Source organism: Ascaphus truei, chromosome 3 (genome assembly GCF_040206685.1).
Source record: "Ascaphus truei isolate aAscTru1 chromosome 3, aAscTru1.hap1, whole genome shotgun sequence".
NCBI classification, from domain to species: Eukaryota; Metazoa; Chordata; class Amphibia; order Anura; family Ascaphidae; genus Ascaphus; species Ascaphus truei.
This window is the reverse complement of record NC_134485.1, coordinates 131,890,888-131,912,336: the sequence shown is the minus strand read 5'-3', so window position 1 is coordinate 131,912,336 and position 21,449 is coordinate 131,890,888. Positions and strand designations below refer to the sequence as shown.

General features: G+C 44.0%; 1 long non-coding RNA gene across 1 annotated transcript in view; it reads left to right on the top strand.

Moving 5' to 3' along the window:
* LOC142490967 (uncharacterized) overlaps positions 1–5,514 on the top strand; it is a 52,149-nt gene extending 46,635 nt beyond the window's left edge. The window contains exons 2-3 of the long non-coding RNA XR_012800186.1: positions 1,140–2,338; positions 5,269–5,514. This is a non-coding gene — a long non-coding RNA (uncharacterized LOC142490967). The remainder of the gene's footprint in view (positions 1–1,139; positions 2,339–5,268) is intronic.
* The last annotated feature ends 15,935 nt before the right edge of the window (positions 5,515–21,449 follow it).

The window sequence follows — 21,449 nt, the reverse complement described above, 5'->3', positions numbered from 1 at the left end:
GTGCTGAAGCAGGGATATCGTTAAAACCTGACCTGTTGGTGGCCCTTGAGGACTGCAGTTGCCTACCCCTGCCTTAACCCCTTCCCTGCCTGCCCAAACATCTCTCCCCATAACTTGTTCCATTTTACAAAATTAATTTCTGGACGTTTTCTTTAGTCCAGTTATAAAAAAAAGACTTTTTTACAAAAAGGTGCGTGTGCTATTAACATTTGTATTTATCTGTCTATTCGTTAATGTTGTAGGGCAGTAAATAGTTGGAGATGCACATTTCTGTCACATTTCAGTGATACCCCACAATGTGCATCTCTCCAGGTCAGTAAGGCCAAGGTGAAACCTTTCTCCCCTAACCCCACTTCCCAATACATTGCACGGATACTTTATAAACGTTTAAAGAAGGCATTCATCTCAAAGACATTGATACATAGCAATGTACTATTTTCAAAAGGTACCAAAGGAAAAAGCATATTGTTGCCAACAAAAAAAAGGGGGTAGAAAGGAGAGAATTTTTGTTTACAAAGCATTTTTCACAAAGCTTGACACCTATTGCTGTGATTTATACCTAATTTGGCGAACTCCAGTTCGCAAGGGTCACCAACAGGTCAGGTTCTTAGAATATCAAAGCTTCAGCACAGCTGGCTCAACCAGTCGTTGGCTGAGCCACTAACTGAGCCACCTGTGCTGAAGCAGATATATCCTAAAAACCTGACCTGTTGGTGGCCCTTGAGGACTGGAGTGGGTCACCCCTGATTATAAGTTGTGCTCAAATGTATTTTAACGCTGATTTTGCATAAGATTTGAAAGATAGAAGCAGAGCAACGACCTTGTAAACCTCACGGCTCACTGACACTTACTTCTTTATTTTCAGGCCATTAACCAAACATTGTGCAGTACAGATGCCCTTGGTGTTAATCTTTTAACACAACTGATAGAAGAAGCAGAGGTCCCAAAATGGGGCCGGCGCGCCCATAATGGCCCGTGCCTCCAAGGGGTACTTAAAGTGCCTTCCTTTCCTTCCCCCCACCACGAGGCTTGGTGGATTTGTGTGCGAATCAACAAGGGGAGGGGCTAATGGGGCAGGCTATTTAAACCCTGCGCTTGCAAGAGCTACTCACTGATTCTGATTTCTTCTCTCCCTGCAGGTACCTGTGAGCGTGTTCCCCGATCGACCGCAGCATGGATCCCATCAGCACGAGGCCGACGAGCAGCATCCAGGCTCCTGCACCCGATCGCAGGACATCCCGTCCGGCGGCCCCACGGAGGCAGTGGCCCGGGGAGGAAGCACAGCAGCCGCAGCCCTCTCCCAGCCGGAGAAGGAAGCAGGCTGCCAGGCAGGCTGGCTCCGCCCCCCAGCCTCACTCCGGTGCCTGCTCGCAGCAGAGCAGGGAGGGGAGGGCTGCTCTACCCCCCCTCATGGGAGAACACATTCAGCAGCACCCTGCCGCTCCAGTCCCCGCTCCCCATGCTGCCCTGGTCACCTCTCCCCATGCTGCCCTGGTCACCTCTCCCCATGCTGCCCTGGTCACTCATCCCCATGCTGCCCTAGCCACCATCCCCATGCTGCCCTGGTCACCCATCCCCATGCTGCCCTGGTCACCCATCCCCATGCTGCCCTGATACCCTCTCCCCATGCTGCCCTGATACCCTCTCCCCATGCTGCCCTGATACCCTCTCCCCATGCTGCACTGATACCCCCTCCCCATGCTGCACTGATCCCCTCTCCCCATGCTGACCCGGTCACCTCTCCCCATGCTGCCCCGGTCACCTCTCCCCATGCTGCCCTGTTCACCCCTCCCGCTACACAGTACATCCCCCCCATGCTACCCACACCATCCCCCCTCCTGCTGACCAGACCACCCCCCCCATGGCTGGGCTGAGCCAACCCACCGCCGCCGCGTTCATGTGCCTTACCCCCACGCGCCTTACCCCCACGCGCCTTACCCCCATGCGCCCTACGCCCACGTGCCCTACGCCCACGCGCCTTACGCCCACGCGCCTTACGCCCAAGCGTCCCAAGCCCCCCTGTACACACCAGCACATTACACGCACTACGCCCCTGCGCCGTATGCACCTGCCCCCTACGTGCCATACCCACCGGCGCCGCTAGCACAGGCACCCGCACAACATGCCCCCGCGCCTTATGCGCTGGCACCAGCCTTGGATCCAGCAACAGCAGTCCCACTGCCCCTGGCTGCGGGTTGCCCCCCAGTGTCCCGGGCCCCTCCCCCGGTGGATGCGACGGCGCTGGGAAGCATCGCCGATCCAGGGAGCAGCAACAGAAGTCGTGCAGCGGCCAAAAGACCCAGGACCAGTCACCCAGGTGCACAAGCCGAAGGATCAGGTGAGCATGAAAATGCAGCATTGGAAAGTAATGAGGATGATGTTGATGTTAGTGATGGGGGGTCGGTTAGGTCAGGGGCGGACTGTGAGTCCCAGGGGTCAGACAGCGAGGATAGTGAGAGCGCAAGAGCGAGCAGCGAGGCAGACGCAAGCAGCGGCGCAGACAGCGACGAGACCTCAGGGGTAAAGCGCATAAGGAAACAGGTAGAGGCGTTGAGCAAGGCGGTAAAGCGGAGCAGGACAGATGAGGGAAAACGCAAAGCGCGCAAAGACAAAGGGGCGGCTTCCACCCACAGCGGGGAGGATTCATTTGCAGTAGAGACTAGCGCCCTGTACACACACCTGCCCAGGAGAACACAGAGAGACATAGGTAACAGGAAGTATGTGGATATGTTTAAGCTGTCTGTAAAGGAGCGAGCAGGGAGGCAACGCGCGCGAGAGGCGGGCGAGAAAGGGCAGGTAGTGAGGAGTAATGCAAACTGGATTATGGGTTTCATTGTGTTCGGGGACTGTTTCCTTTCAAAACATCCCAAGGAATTGCATAATGTGATGAAATACATGAGTGTGATACAGAACATACATGACGAACACGAGGGGTCAGCGTGGCAGGATTATGACGAGCAGTTCAGGCATAGGTGGCAGGGGGATACACGGTTGAGTTTGGGGAAGATGGACATGGAATTGTGGATGAAGTTAGTGGGACGGGGGAAGCAGGGGGGCGACGCCCCCTTTCCCAAGGGTCCAGGCGATCGGCCTGGGAGTGATTCAACAAGCAGGGGCAATAAAAGGGAGTGTTGGGCGTTTAATGATAAACACTGCAAGCTGGGGGCGGGTTGCAAGTTTATACATGTGTGTAGCCGGTGTGGGGGTAGCCACCCCGTCAAGAAGTGCTTCAAAGGCCCTGGGCAACCGCAGCCAGGGGAGAGTGAAGGCGCTAACACCGGTCAGCCTTAGCGGTGTGGGACGTTGGCTAAAGGGGTACCCCGACCGGGAGAAGGTGGGTTTTTCTTGGAGGAGGGTTGAGAAGGGGTTTTTTCACATACCAGTGGGGGGGGGGGGGTGAGTTAAAGGAGATAAAATTGGGATGTATGGTGGGCCCATTCACACCCCCCCCCCTATTGCTCAGTTAATTATTTCCCCGGGTGCAAAAAAAACATTATATTCAGGCTAATACAACACCTGTCATACCCAAGGGGGGTATGAGGCCATAGACCCAAGTTACGCCGGATACAATACCAATCAGTCGACACTGCCATAAGGGATAATTAAGACATATGGGGAGGGAGCACTATTGGTAAAATTGACATAGAAGCAGCCTTTTCGGCTGTTACTCTGGGCCCCCAGCAGCTTCAGAGGCACAATCAAATGCTTAAAAGGGGTACATTAGGGCCCGGCAGGCGAGTAATTAGATAATCTACTAACATGTTTTCTGTCTTCACAGCGGGGGCCCCTCGATATTTTATTAATAACATGCGTAGGCCTTTGCAAGCGATCAGCAGTCAGGGTTAAGGGTCACAGCTTGGGGTGTGGGGTGTGGGGTGGCGGAACTGTCAGGCCAGTCATCGTAGGGACACTGTGAATACCCGAAATGGGGCTCCATCCGATGCGGATGGGCCGCCAGGTAACGGTCCCCCTGAAAAGATTGTGCGGGCTGGAGGCGCCAACGCAAGCGGTCAGGCGCTGTACCCCTGGCACCAATCTTAGTCAGCTGGGCTCTATCCTATGCGGGTAGGCCCAGGCGGCTCTAATAAGGGGGACCTAGGGGCCGTGGAGAGTGTCTCTCGCGGTGGAGAGTGTCTCTCCCAGTGAACGGTAGACGGGGGCCGTGGAGAGTGTCTCTCGCGGCGGAGAGTGTCTCTCCTGGTGGACGGTAGATTAGGGCGGGTGGAGGAGGGCTCCCCCCACCGGAAGATACCAAGAATAGGGATGACAAAGGACTAAGATTATGGCTGACATTTATTTGCAGGTATTGTTAAAACAATAAAGCTGTGACCATTTTTACTTCCACAAAACTGTGTCGTCTCAGTTTGTTAGGGGGGTGTAAGTAAACCACGCAGTAGGCACACTAAGCCGTTAAGAAGAAGCAGAGGTCCCAAAATGGGGCCGGCGTGCCCATAATGGCCTGTGCCTCCAGGGGGTACTTAAAGTGCCTTCCTTTCCTTCCCCCCACCACAAGGCTTGGTGGATTTGCGCGCGAATCAACAAGGGGAGGGGCTAATGGGGCGGGCTATTTAAACCCTGCGCTTGCAAGAGCTACTCACTGATTCTGTTTTCCCACACCCATCCCATTGAGAATGTAATGTTGTGTTGTGTTGTGTATAACCATATCTTATGAATCTGTTAGCAGATCCATCGTTACAGCTTTGGCGGAACGCGGAACTGTCAGGCCAGTCATCGTAGGGACACCGTGAATACCCGAAATGGGGCTCCATCCGATGCGGATGGGCCGCCAGGTAACGGTCCCCCTGAAAAGATTGTGCGGGCTGGAGGTGCCGACGCAGGCGGTCAGGCGCTGTACCCCTGGCACCAATCTTAGGCAGCTGGGCTCTATCCTATGTGGGTAGGCTCAGGCGGCTCTGATAAGGGGGACCTAGGGGCCGTGGAGAGTGTCTCTCGCGGTGGAGAGTGTCTCTCCCAGTGAACGGTAGACGGGGGCCGTGGAGAGTGTCTCTCGTGGCGGAGAGTGTCTCTCCTGGTGGACGGTAGATTAGGGCGGGTGGAGGAGGGCTCCCCCCGCCGGAAGATACCAAGAATAGGGATGACAAAGGACTAAGATTATGGCTGACAGTTATTTGCAGGTATTGTTAAAACAATAAAGCTGTGACCATTTTTACTTCCACAAAACTGTGTCGTCTCAGTTTGTTAGGGGGGTGTAAGTAAACCACGCAGTAGGTCCACTAAGCCGTTAAAAGCAGCTGCATTCTTTTGCAGGCAGCAGAGGAGTGCGATTATGCGGACAGAAAATACAAGGCAGAAAAGCAAGAAAAAGCCGAGCAAATAGGATATCCTGGTTACTTTCACTCAGACAACCATTGAAACTGAAGGCAAATAGAGACCGTTTGACCCACCTATTATCTACAGATCAGCTTTCAAGACATCACATGTGACTTCTACAGAGGATATAATTAAACTCTCCCTAATACACTCCAGAGGACAAAATATGCAAAAAGTTTTATTCACGCATGATCGACATTTCGGTCATTAACTTAGACCTTTGCCAAGTCTTGGCCGAAATGTCAATTATGCAGGAATAAATCTTTTTGCATATTTTTCTAACAAGTCCTCAGAGTGACGTTTTTTCCCCGCGTTTGGGAGGGGTTCTTTATTGCTGTGCACACCTGGTTTGTGACGAACATGGCACCGGAGGCGAATTCTACCCGTCATGTGGGCGAATCTCCTTTGCCATCCACTTCTGCAGAAGAGACTGGTGAATCGTGAGATCCTGAAAGCTCTAGCTTGTTGGTGCATTAAATGGTATCGCCACCTGCAGAACAGTGGGAAATATGCAAATGGAAATATGGAAGTAGAATTTTTAGGGATAAAAAAAATGGTGCAATGTAAAACATTTGACGCAAAAAGACACTTTCTCCGTGTACTGTGTGGTAGGTTCCACATAATTGTGTTTAAGAATTTTTTTGCAACAAATATATAAGCATAGCTTCTTTTTTTTTTTACAGGCCTAATATAATTATGGCAACTCATCCTTGCTAACATTGAAACCGTAGGCCCTACTTGATCGAGGCTCTTAATACATATTTCCTAATACCATTGGATTCCATTTTCCCAATACTTACACGCCACTGATATTTTTATATTATCTTTTGGGTCTGTCCCATGTGCATCGTCTCGTATGGTGCTAAAGTGGTGAGATAGGGATTTAAACATTACCGCTCTGTTCCCATAGTGTAGAATTAACACGTTTTGGTTTTTCCTTTGCTGCTCCCTATATTGTTCAATGCTTAGACACATATTCAGGACTTTGTGTGCGTGGCCACTTCCGCAGTCCAAGCACCATCTTTCAGTTAGTCTTGCATGATAGAATCCTGCCTTCCATTCATTCATCCATCTTTATCACTGTACTCTTCATCATTGTCATTTCATTGCTCTGAGTATATGTCCTGCTTGTCCATTAGAGATCAACAGGTGGCTTTTCAGCCACTGTCAGATGTTATGTTATGACATCTACTTTTTCATTTGTTGTTTAAGCTAGGGACCCATGTTAAAATGGAATAGAAGCAGAAGGTGACGCTGTGTGCTCATTTAAATGTAATTACCCAGAATCCCTGACTGCTGTGGGAGCACTGTATGCTAAGAGATGATGGGGAAAGACAGAGTTACAGACCCGTCTGAGACATGTGAATGTGCTCACAAGTGATATTTTTATTTGCAGTACATTGTTTAAGAAACAAACTCTTTTTATCAGCCTTTTTAAACAAGATATTGGGCAACGTATGAAGCCAAAAGGTTTGATTTTAGATACACAAAAAATATGTTGCCAAAGGATTGCTGAAAGAAGAGAGGTTTAGGCCACCTCAGGACTGGTGAATTTTTGATGACATTTTAACAATCTCAAATTAAAAGCAAACACAAAAGGTGCTAAACCAGCAAAAGGATAGAAAGGGAGTTATTTATCTCTGAAGAATAATACGGGTACAAAAACAGCATATTCATCTATGAAACTAATCCCATTGAAAGCATAGTGATCTCTTTGTTAAATGAAGTGCAACTTTATGGCAGTCTTTCAGCAGGGACACTTTGATAATCAACGCACAAAATATCTTTTTACAGTGATACTTAGAAATGTCAGTTCAACATGCCCCTCAGAGTTATTACAGTGTCAAAAATGAGCTAGATACCTATCACCTGTAGTATTCTGACTGGTTTGATTTGGCAGGGAAACCTTTTAACGCACTGACGTCAGTTTTCAACATACAGTAAGTGTTTAGACTTCCGTCTAATTACCTCGTAGCCAAAAACGTCAACAAGAAACTCATTCTAACCTTGTGAAATACACCTCTTTCTAACACCACTGTATATATACTACGACACTGCGTATCTTCTAGTGTCAGAGGACCTGATGAAAGTCCATATGGGACCTGAAACATTGTTCCTCCTCTGTTCTTGGCTGTTACAATAAATGAAGAATTGCAGTATGAACTTGTGAGTAGCGATGTACTCTGTACCTCTGTCCCAGAGGAGACCTGCATATTGAAGAATTTGTTTACAGGTCTTAAACTACTGCGCATCAGAAGTGCGGGGCAGAAAAAAAGGATTTGGAGTGATACGGCTTTATTTTGATTTTATTGTTACCACATAAGAATAAGACATTAGGTACCAGTCATACACACATAACTCCTAATGTTTATATTTTTAAGACAGACTTTAAAGCTGCAGTTCAAGCAGTATCCTGCATGTGGTTGTTTTTTTTAAATAAATCACTTCTGTATTAAGAAAAAATACTTTTAGCATTTTCTGTTTTAAAAACAACAACTCTGAAAGACCAATTTTCTTGTATTCTATTTTAATAAGCATGTTGTTCCTATAGCAACCATTTGCTAAGGCACAGCCCCTTCATGTCCTGTCACAAGCCCTGGCACACCCCTTTGTGAGCCCTGCCCTCCCTCTTGCACATGTCAGTGGAGTGCTCATGAATATTCATAAGCATTTCACTCCCACTGAAAAAGTGGCGTTTATCAGACACCAACTTGTAATGATGTCACCAATCTTCACTGATCAATTAAACGAGAACGGATTGACCTGCAGCTTTGATCTTCAGTAGGTAAATTGGTATTACACACATTTAACTATTGAAGTAAAAAAACAACACTTTAAAAAAGAAAAACGGCAGCTTGAACTGCAGCTGTAAAACACTTTTTTTGTAGTGTAGACTTCACATGCTACAGTGAAGGGCTCATATAATGCACTCTAATCCCCACTATGGGCCTCATGCAGTAAGCGTTGATAAGGGAATTATCACCATTTTATAGCCAAAATTGGGTTTGAGATTCAGTAAGCGCCGATAAGTGCTTGATTTCGCCAGGTTTCGGAGCCGATTATTTTGTTATGGCCAGTCGGCTGCCGATAAGCCTGTTTTCGCCACTGATCGCCACTTTTTTAAATCGGCTGGATTCAACAAAAAAAAACAGCTTATCGGGGCTGATCGGCACTACGAAATTGAGATGTTATGGCCGATTTCTCCCGCCAACTAAAGTTGGCAGTTTGGACGAGAGAACGATCGCTAAGGCTGCCGGAACGGCACTTAGAAAAAAAAAATCTTCTGTACATCAATGGAGTCAATGGAGCGGGGACGTATAACAGTATAGTACTGTTTACGTTTCATTGCTCACAATACAAACGTCATTTGCATTACAGTGTGGGGGGCATTCCCTGCATTGTGTCACGGCTGACGTGTATTATTTGCATAACATTATACTTTTACATGTTTGCAGCATTTGCGGGTCACATTACTCATCATGTGATGATGTGGCAAGGGAAAATACTATACTCAACTCTTAAAGGAGAACCTCACATCATAGCACACATTTTACTGCATTGATCGACAATTGTTTACATGATGTTACACATGTCACACATGTCACACATACACCGTATATTCATGTTCCTTTACATTACACAATGCTTGTAATGTGTCACGCATCTTTAAACGTTCATGTACATCTAAATTCTCATGTTTACATCTACGTTTGGTCCTCCCTATTTTCATGACGTCACTTATTGGACGCGCAATCACATTGCATATTTACATTATAACCGTAGCATTACAAGCACTTCAACCTAACTTATACACACATGTACAGTAATTCAGCATTGGGACACCTTGTTAACTCATTCTATACCAACTATCCTCCTTACAGAAATGCATGCATACTGTATGCACACGACTATTCATTGTTGGCAACATGTCACAATAACATGGCTAATTACACATGTTACACAAAACTTTTCCCACATCAATCTCAGCCTTTTTGTCTCATTACATGACTGACTCTTGCGTTCACAAGTTTTACATGCATTGCACATGCAACTATTTATTTGCAAGCAATGTTTCTACAAAGCATCACGTCACATCATTGGCAAATATCATCATTCCCTGCAGAATACACACAACAACTGCACACAGCTTGCCACACAAGTACTTTATTATGTTCATGTAAAACCTTGCATTTTACTATGTCACCTGACATCATTATACCTATTTAAAGGACGCCCATTACCTGCTCATTCACAGCTACTCATTTCAAAATGTTGAGATTGTTTAGGAGACGGAGGAACATTCTTTTCTATGACATGCTTGATGATGAAGACAATCATATAGGGCAAGGGAGGGACACACCGAGGGACAGTGACAGGGACAGTGACGCGGATACGACAGGGACAGGGAGAGGGACAGGCCGAGGGACAGGGAGAGGGACAGGAGATCAGAGGAGAAGACAGAGGAGACAAGTTGTGCCTCGTCCGCGTCTGTACAGGGAGAGAACCCTGTTAGATGGGATGAGTGAGGAGGAGATTGTAAGTCGCTATCGTTTGAGTTCAGCAGCAATCTTAGCTCTTTATCAGGAGATAAGGGGAGATTTAGATTTTTTCACAGCCAGAGGTCGTGCAGTCCCTGGGCTTGTTAAAATGCTGTGCTCATTACATTATCTTGCTTCCGCGTCATACCAGACAACTGTGGGCATAGTGGGCGGGGTCTCGCAATCTACATTCTCGCGGGCCTTGACCCAGTTTCTCTATGCACTCAATAGACGCGCTAGGAATTATATTCATTTTCCTACAGAGGCGACAGAGTGGCTGGAAGTCAGGACTGGCTTTTATAATATAGCAGGGATACCATGTGTGCTGGGTGCAATCGATTGCACACATGTTGCTTTGATTGCACCTAGTCAGAGTGAGCATGTGTACCGCAATCGGAAGCACTACCATTCACTCAATGTACAGGTGGTATGTGATGCCACGATGAGGATAATGCATGTGGTACCCAAATTCCCTGGTTCCAGTCACGATTCCTCTATCCTGAGGAACTCTTCAGTCTTCCATGCGTTCGAAGAGGGACATTTTGAATATGGTTGGCTGCTGGGTGAGTACACATTTACATGTTATAACACAAAACACATTTTTATTTAGGAATGTTGGCATTGTAGAATTTGATCACTAATGTAAGCTTATGTGTGCTCCATTCATTATAGGTGACTCAGGATACGGAATTAGGCCGTGGCTCTTGACTCCGGTGCTAAACCCTCAAACTGAAGCAGAGGAGAGGTACAATGCAGCCCATATATCTACAAGATCTGTTATAGAGAGGACATTTGGCCTACTCAAGACCAGATTTAGGTGTCTGGACAGAACTGGTGGGGCTCTTCTATACAAGCCTCAAAAAGTGTCTGATATTATCCTTGCCTGTTGCATTTTGCACAATGTTGCACTCAGGCACAATGTACAATCAGACCTAGCTGAGCCTTTGGTAGACGAGCATCCCACCCATGTAGCTGCGGAAAATGAACAAACAGCCAGTGGTGGCCAGACACGACAGAATCTCATCAATTCATTTTTTTCTTGTAAGTAAAAACAGATATGTTCCAAGTTCTACTTTTATACTTACATTATGTTATCTTAACAATAATTTTTTTTTATATAACCTTCTGTTAGGACACAGATGAATATGGGTTGCACACCTTTCTTTTCTCTGCTGTTTGCACAAAGGGATGTGGCACCGGTATGTTATTGTTGCACAGGTTATATAATCCCTCTTCAATTGTACTTTAGTTGTGTGTATGTGAATACAACTGGGGTAACAAAGCACTAATATTTTAGCATTGTGTTGTTCCTTATGCTAACACAATACACATATTATGCCCATACTCATTCATGCTTCTAGTATGCTTACATACAATGTTATTGGTGCAGTGTAACATGTACATCCATATGATGTGTACACCAGGCTCATTTACATTTTGAATGTCATTAAATATACATGGTGTTGCACATTTAACACCAAATACACACTTTGATGTGTTGTTTACGGTACTGAAGATGGCATGTCAATGTTTGCAATTTATATATTGTTCCTTTGCATTATAGGTATATTTGCAGTATGACTGATCATGGTATGTATATTTGCTGACATCTCTCATAAGATGTGGCTACCTCAATCTTCCTATAATTATTTGAACTAAAAACCCAACATATTGGTTTAAACACAAATGTTACATATATGTACTTTCTGTATCATGTATATGCATTTAGCTACTCTTGAGGTTTCATGTGCATTGTATTACAAAATGATTACTCACATTTCATCACATTTTATGTATGTTTCCTTATAATTTCCATTCATGTAATATAGAGGTGTTTGGAGAAAAGGGGATAACTGTACTTATTTGTTTACTTACGGGAGCACATTCATCACTAGCATAGACACACTTTTTAAGACAACTGTTTGTGTCTCTATCAATTGGTGTAGGATCCATGTATAACACCGACAAATGATAACACCAGCTTTATTATGGTAGCTTATATCATCATATTGACTATACTATGTATTTTTAAACGATTAATAAACACCGTAAACTATAGTTAGTTAGGTTAATGAAATATACACAGAAACGTACTTCATAACATGATGGTGATGTCATATTCAGAACATCATGCATTGGAGGGGACCATAACATCTGGCCAGTAACATTATTTGCTACAGTCCCAAACCATTTTATCTACATACCCATGTAACAAGAGATTTTAAATATAAATGGCTACTTGGTTGTAAGTGTCCTTTACATTGGGAGAAGGAGTGGCTCAGTGAGTAAAGACACACACTGGCACTGATAGTTTGAAGCAGGGGAGTCTGGTTCAATTCCCGGTGTGGGCTCCTTGTGACCTTGGCCAAGTCACTTTATCTCCCTGTGCCTCATGCGGCAAAAAAACATTTGTACGTTCCACGGGCCAGGGACCTCAGGCTGAAACATGTGTCTGTAAATCGCTGCGTACAACTAGCAGCCCTATACATGAACATGCTCATATTATTATTATTATTATTGTTACATAGTTTCGACAGTCATACGTTCCATTACACAATAGAATACACAAATGTGTTAGCAGAGTGGGAATGGTTGTTATATAAAAAACACACCATGTCATAAAATGTTAGTAGTCATTAAAGAACACTCAAGAAAAATTCAATAGGCACTATTTTGCAACATCATTATGTTAATTAAGTGCTTATGCAATATAGGCATAAGGGTATCACTTTTTTAATTGTTTGTTAATAAGCGCTGCAAGCAATATAAAATTAGTTCCATATGTAGTATAGTAGTCGGTGGCTCCTCCTCACAATCATCTCATATAAAGGTAGACTCTTCTGAAATCATACATTGATCCGATTGTATCTTCCCCGACATCTCTGAAATACAGCAAACACATGATGGTCAAATATGGCACCTTACTATATATGTATCCGTGACAACGCGTTACACAGCTCTATATGATTGTGTACATACACACGTCACTCATTTATATGTTACAACTACAAGTGTACATCAGTATGTAATTTTTATTATCATTTGTAGCAGCCATAACTATGTATATGAAGTGAACGTTGCCTGTATACTGAAAAATGTGCGCGCACATCTTAGTGTGCGCACGCACTTCACGCTTGGCTCCACTAACTGTTAGCGCATGCGCAAAACAAAGCGAACGTTGTGCGTTCAATACATGTAGAAAATACCAGTAAACATCACATCTTTATTTCAAATACAATGAAGATGAAACTAAAATCATTCTAAACGAGTACATCTGTATTCTTTTAAACCAGACGTGTTTGGACAGAAAGGACGGCCGATAACACAATGCGCAAATGCAATACGTGTGACGTCATGTTAAGCCAGCGTGAAACGCACGCTAACACTCCTCCCACTCAATTAACATTCGGCTAACGCCCAGGGTACGCCTACAAACACTGAGCCGCACGCATCACACACTGCAGTTACCGTTACTATAACAAAACATGACAGCCAATAGGCTTTGAGGCGCGCACGTCGCTTGGGGGCGGGACTTACATCCGTAATCCTTTTTAAGGACGCCTTGGCCCATGACAAGGGTCCCACGTCATACGTGGTGGACCCGGTTTTCAATGTTGTAGATGTTGCATGATAACAAAACAGGTATGTGTTAGAGTTATGGAAAAATGTTGCTAATATGTTTAAAGGGATAGGAAAGTACGTATATGTATACCGTCAGCAATGTGTACTACTCTTTCAGGTTCTACTATATTGTATTAGGAAACAATTTGTTTGTGATCGCTACATGTTATGCAGTCTGCAATGTTACGCTGTATCCACGCATTGAAAGTGAAAATGGTGGTTACAAAAAAAATAAAAATTTAAACGCAGAGTCAACGCATAACGATTGTTATATTTACCATTCTTCTAGAATTAACTCTTCGCCTGGCTGCAACTGGTCGCTCCAGAAATGCAAGGCATTTTCATCCACGCTTGACCCAACCGCTGAATCCAGTATGACACATATCTCCTCCAGGATGCGCTCATAGGAATCGCCACTGCTTTCTTCAAATAATTGGTCGGGAGGTAGGTTCATTTCTTCGGGTTCCCATTCCAATGCATTTTCAGCTGAAAGGCTTGGTACATAATCATAGTACTTTTGTTCTTGTACAATGTGGGTTTCAGGAATGGAGGCTGCAGATATTGCAGCACGTATCGATTCAAACGGATCAGTAGTAGCGGATACATTGCTATTGCCATTAGGAATAAATATGCCTTTCACGACAATATAAGTGCCGTCTTTCAGGAGAAATTGTTTTTCCGGGGCAATCTTCCAGAAACCATAGGTGTGTTGTAGCTTATCCTGGTCACGTTCAAAAAAGTCATTACTTGATAAAGTGAATCTTATTGAGGAATTAAAATTCCGTGCATGCTTACGGTCTTGGTAATAAGGATATTTTGCTCGAATGAAATCATCGATTTGGCGTGTGCTTGCTTTCTGTCCGCGACTGTTCAAGATGGCTTCACAGATCATGTACTTATACCCTAAAAGGGGATTAATATTGTTAACGAATTCATCAGCCATGTCTGAGTAGCACAAAAGCTGTGTGCAGGTCTGTGTTATTTGCTCATCAAAATGAATGTGCTGAATGGCTAACAAACTCCTGTTTTTCCTTGTCAAGGTCAACAAAACTAACTACTTTGACTCCTTATTTCAAACGCCAATTGGATTTGTTTGTCTAATTGGGTTAACAGTTGTGGTTTGTGATATGGGACTGTGGGAGAAACATTTCTCCTTCTTTTATCTCGTTTGTGAAAAACATCCCTAGAATTTGAATGCGTTCACATAGTGTTTTTTTGAACACTAACAAAGACCACTGTGTGAAAATATTTCTTAGCCAGGCATATCAGTACAAACACACACCTGCAAAAAGAAATGTTTTTTCCCCGCTTACATTTCTGTGTGTATGTGAAAGTCTGGTTAACTCCCTGTCTGCATGAGTTTAAATACGTGTGTATATATATATATCTAAATATATATCTCTTATAAAAATATATATATTTATATATTATATTTTATTTTTTTTAATATTGCAGGAGTACACACAACATTGATGGCAGTAAGTATACCTTGTATGAAACCTATTTAAATGGTGAGAAACATGATTGAATGAAGTAATAAACATTTGTTTAAGCACAATACTGTTAGAGTCTCATACTTAGGATATTTCTCAAACATTATGCCTGTATTATTAAAATAGTGTGCTTTCACAAGGAAGCATGAAGTGTATTAGTTTGTAAAATACATGTATACCAGTTTATATAGTACTATATATATATATATATATATATATAGATATACACACACACACACACACACACACACACACACACACACACACACACACACACACACACACACACACACACACACACACACACACACACACACACACACACACACACACACACACACACACACACACACACACACACACACACACACTCAGTGTGTGTATATATATTTTTATACATTCTGAGATGTTATTGAAACAAGAACACACAAATGATTAAAGGACAAAATTAGAATGCCCAAGCAAGGCAAAGGTAAGTAATAATTTACACATAATCCTGCTGTACACGTACAAGAAAGATGTTTGCAGTTACTTAGGTGTTTTTATAAATGCATGTGACTAATATGCATATGCAATTCTTACATCAATTAACACACCCAAATGCAATGTTTTGCTGCAAAGTCAATGGCAGCTTCTCTAAACTTTGCAACTGGTTCCAGGTGGACCATTACTGAACAGACGATTAATACATAAATATTTATAACACTATTCATTAATTGAGTGTTAACATTTCCAAAACTTCACGTGTACAAGAACATACTTGAAAGTTTGGAAACAACACAGTCTTCAGCATACATACAATAGTAATTAGATAATGTGAAGTCAACAAAACAAGGCCAAAGACATATTTTCTGAATTATAACATTTATTTTTTTTGTTCCTTTTGCGAGCGAGTAACAGGCCTGCTTGTTGTCTCTTGAATTTTCCTTTTTCTTTTGCCACCAACTTTAGGCACAGCAGAGCCACTTTGAGTGGCCTCTGGCACTTCACGGGCAGGGCTTGTGGGCAGTGACTCACCTACAGGGCTTTTGGGCAGTGACTGTTCACCTACGGGGCTTGTGGCCAGTGACTCACCTACAGGGCTTGTGGCCAGTGATTCACCTACAGGGCTTTTGGGCAGTGATTCACCTACAGGGCTTTTGGGCAGTGATTCACCTACAGGGCTTTTGGGCAGTGATTCACCTACAGGGCTTTTGGGTAGTGACTGTGAGCAAGTTGGTAGACACTGCACAAGTGATGGTTGGTCTGTTTCATGTGTGTCTTTTGTTGTTTTTGACCAAAAACTGGTCAGTAGTAACTGCTTGTATTTTGTTTTTGTGGGCTCCTTTGTAGGTGTCAGCTGCTGATTTTGTACAGATGGCAGTGGTAGTATGTCGTCAGGAACCTGCACAGCAATCTCTGCTACTTGACCGGTAACATTTGGGCCTGGTGAATGAATATCAGATGAATGTGGTGAAAACTGACCTGCATGAACAGATCCTGGCTGGGAGGTGTTGAATTGTGGTACATTAGTCATTCTCCAGTAATTAGCTTGTGTTTGCTGAACAACTAATGCTTCGAATGAGGTGTTGATTTTTTGCAACTGTTTCGGCACTTCAATGAAGACTCTGTGGAGATGTGCCAATTGTGAAACTGTTTCTTCCTGCAGTGCAATCATCCTTTCCAGCACTGTCATGAAGTCAGAATGGCGACGATTTTCTGCTTCCACAATTTTTCCCTCAGAAGCTACAATTGCATCGTATGTCGTATTTGCTGGACGATTTGCCGGTAAAACAGTTTCAATTGGAACGTCTTCATGGTCACTTGCTTCTATTTGTGTGTGTATGGCGGTGGCGTCATCATCATCATCATCATAATCCTCTTCATCATGTTCTACAAATAAATGTACAAATTATTAAATGTCATGTTAATCTCTGCTGTGTTACTATGTAATTGTACTGTGTCATAAGTAACAACTAACATGTTTCCATACGTTTTATAACCTCACATTAAAAACTACCTTGACTTAAGAATAATGTTTGGACTCAGTATGAAATATGAGTGAATGAAAACTTGCTGTAAACTCAAAACTCCTACATGATAGTTAACATCACTAACACAATACAAGTTGCCTTACACTTCATTTTCACTGACACTAAGTAATCCTATTTAAAGAAGATGTGCAAAACAAATAATGAACATGACAACATAACATATAGAAGAGCACATATTATATGGCCACCAACTGATACACTCACCTTCTAGGTGTGTTGAGCTGGCTGACCCAGGTGAAGACACTTGTTCAGTCTCAGGTGACACATGTCCTTCAGGGGCAACTATATATAACAATAACATAAGTTTTACATTTACATGTGTAAATATTGAACAAACAGTTATTGTATGTTCTGTATTTATGAGTATCTAACAGCATCATTTCCTTAACCCAAAATGTGTGTGTGAAAGTGAACATAAATAGTTGTAATAACAATGTACATGCCTGTGTACTTAGAAGTTTTGAGTTCCCTAACATACAACATACTATGGTTCTGCAGTAATGCGTGAGGAAAAATACATTAAATTAGTACATAAAAATCATATGTTGTGTAGTGATATCAGTATCATAATGTACATAACTATCATGAGATGACCATTCACAATGGTTATCATGAAGGTGGTCATATTGCAAAAAGTGTTGTTTTTGGTAGAGGATATGTGTGGTACATTAATATAAGATGTGGCACACATGAATGTGGCTGTGACTAAACAAGACAAGACATGCAGTGTGTGATAATGTGTCGTTGATAGTAGTTCAACTATAGATATGAGTGAACTAATGTGTGACGTACGGTTTGATAAGTAATGAGTTGTTGGGGCATTTAGTAGCTAAAGTGAAGCTTTCAAATGAGTGTGATTAACTTCAGTTGTGCTAGTGAGGTTGTAAGAACGGTTTTCCCTTCCCCAAAAAGCCTAATGAGCCACACCTTTCAATTACTTGAAACAGGTGAAAATGGTGTGAACTAAGTTGCCCCTAAAATGAGGCTGTAATTAGTGTGTGTGCTGAACCCCACCCCCTCTGTTGAAGTGTATGCTGTGATGAGATATTAATTGCAGCTGCTTTAACACAATGGTAGATGAGCTAAATAGTCGTGTGCAGTTTTGAAGTTATGAAAACAATGACATAAAATATGATACGTGTGCCTCATTATGCTGTCTGTATATGACTTAAAGCAAAAATGGACCTTTTCATAAACAACTATAGATGTGTTAGTGCAAGTGATGTTTGTAGGCCGTTGCATGCAATATATTTGATGCATGCTTAAAATAGGCAGTAATGTCATGTTTGTCGGAGTAAAATAAATAAATACACAATAATATTCTACATATTTCTGTTCTGTACCTGTAGCTAGTAATAATTTCTGATTAACATGTGTTACACATGTGTACTACCCTGTTGTTCCCCATCTTCGCCCACCATCAATTGCTTCCACTGCAGCAATGCATTTTGGGAATTCACATGTAAATGAGCACGCAATGGCACGTGCTCAAATAGTTACTGCTTTTAGTAGGACTACAACATATATGTCTATTTAGATATATATATATATACAGAATCAGACATATACATATATAGATGCAGGTATGCTTATATTGTGAAGACAGTATAAAAAGCAGTGTAACTATGCAAAATAACTGTAAGCAACGACACGCCTAGTACAGTAATATTTCTCACCTGGTGGAAATTGTGAGGGGTAAATTCCTATATCACGGTCACCAGGTAAGCCTTCCACGACGACGGGAAGTAATTTTGCCCGAAGCAGCTCCTCCAATGGACTTAATATGAGACGTTGTGGTGTGGGCCCACCTCCAGTGCCAGTAGCATGCACGCGTTGGTGTTGTATTTTCTTTTTCAATTTGGACCTAATATCATCAAATCTCTTGTGACAATTCCGCTTGTCCCTCACATGATTCCCACACGCATTGACACCAATGACTATTGTGTCCCACATTTCTTTTCTGCTTGCTGAACTTGTCCGCCCTTGAAAAACATATCAAATATATGAGGTAAATGAATAATAATATAAGCACCAGTTTCCTACACTGCTACAGTAGCGACATATCTTATTGAACTAAATACCGGCGGCATGCCGGGATCTGCCCCAGCTGCCGCCAGTAATGCACGCGCGCCGCCGCGTTCCCCCACTCACCCCCCCTCCTCCATCGCGCGCAATTTAAACACGCTTCCGGACCCCTGTACCCCTTCTGCTCTGCCACTCTGCTTCCCCGAACCCCCGCTTACCTTAATGTCATCTCCAGGGGTGTCGGGGAAGCCTGGGGAAGCCGGGGAAGACGGGGAAGCCGGGCGCGCATGTGACTGTGACGTCACAGTGCGCCGCCACGCGCCGCGGCTACCCGCTTCCCAGCCACATACAGCCAGCGGCTTTTGCTCGAATAAGAGCTGCCGCTGCTGTAGCTGTTCCAAGAGATAGCAAACATGCTGTTTTATGTGTAATATGTGAAGCACATGAGCATTCACTACTAAACCTATACATGTAAGCAAGGTTGCATTCATATTGTATGCAGTTATGGCAAATTGACCGCCTGTGTTTAGTTGTCCTTGTAAGGCATGCTAAAAAGCTGTGTTTCCAGACTAATTAACATAGAAAGATATTGTGAAGCCATATTTGCATATGAACAAAACTCAGATGACCTAGGATCACATGTATTTGAATAATAAATGTAAATGTACACTTACCTAGTAAATGTCCATATATACTGTCATAGTGCTCCAGAATGCCAGTGACAAGAGCTGTATTTTCCTGGTCATTGAAGCGAGGATTACGTGGCTTCTCCACACGTTTCTTCCGAGCAGGTTTAGGGTCAGAGCTTGGCTGGTGCTGACTGGACTCTCCTTCTTCCAATGGAAGAGCCTCCAAAAGCTGCCCACCAGCAAGCACGCCACCACCATCCACCCCATCAGCAACTGCGCCACCAGCAGCACTCCCAGCACCAGCACTCCCACTCCTAGCACCAGCACTCACACTCCTAGCACCAGCACTCCCACTCCTAGCACCAGCACTCACACTCCTAGCACCAGCACTCCCAGCACCAGCACTCCCACTCCCAGCAACAGCACTCCCACTCCCAGCACCAGCACTCCCACTCCCAGCAACAGCACTCCCACTCCCAGCAACAGCACTCCCACTCCCAGCAACAGCACTCCCACTCCCAGCAACAGCACTCCCACTCCCAGCAACACCACTCGCAGCACCAGCACTCCCACTCCCTGCAACACCACTCTCACTCTCAGCAACATCACTCCCCTGAACAGTACGTTCACTCCGACGCGTACTCCCACGAGTAGCACTCCCACTCCCACCAGCATCACTCTTCCCACGCTTTGCGGGCATACTTCCAGCACTCACAAAAAACAGACAATAAATGTACAGCCAATCACACGAAACACTTCCACATATAAAACAAGACAAAGATGTAAACAAAACAACAATGGACAAAGCTCACCCAATACACAACAAGTCTCTCAGTCAATATGCAAATCTTCAAACAGCCAGCTCTGTGCGTCTCTCTCTCTCTCACTCCCAACAACACAGAGAATGATTAGCAGTACACGTTGCCTTTAAATATGGCGCGCAATCCAAAACATGCTTGTTTCGCCTGATTCAGCAAGATTTGTGATTGGGCAACCTATCAGCACCGCGCCACGCACGCCGATACACCTGTGTGTGATCGGCTAATCATCGTGAGAGTGGGCGGATTTGTTTTCGGGTTGATTTTGAATGTATTCGGCACTTACTGCATACGGAGAGGAAAAAACGCCAATAACATGACTAATCGGTAAGATTGCCGATTTCACATAATCGACGCTTACTGCATGAGGCCCTATATGCCATTGGGAAGTCGAAGGCACTTGCCTCCCTTTTAATGCACCTGTTATAGCTGCACAAAGTATGATGTGTTGTTGGGGGCTAGACTTTTATAAACACCTGAATTAAATAGTGTGCTATGCTCTGCTTTTTATTATAGTATATGGGTGAGACTGGCTAAATCAATGGTATCTTCCAAAGTGACATTCCTCCCCCCCCCCCAAATGGGAAATTACAGGAAAATTGAAAATATGTGTAGCCCCCTGTAAACAGCATGGGCTATATATCTTTCTCCTACTGTGGTAAGTCCTGTTAAGGGCAGGCGCCAGTAGTAATCATGGGTTATTCCCCCTTCAAGCCCTGCCTTGATTGATAGATTCAAGCCCTTGACTCTGCTGCAGGCCTGAGACAGAGGGGCGGTTCTGCTGACATCATGAGGGGTGGGGCTGACTAAACTTAGTTGCAGTTCCTGTCTGTGTGCAGTTCAGTTAGTGTTGGAGTGTCTGACTGGACAGTCAGACAGGGAGGTTAGCTAGGTTCCTGTGGAGTAGGGCCTAGTTAGCAATAGGTGGACCAGTGCCCCTCACCCTGCTTAGTGGGTGAGG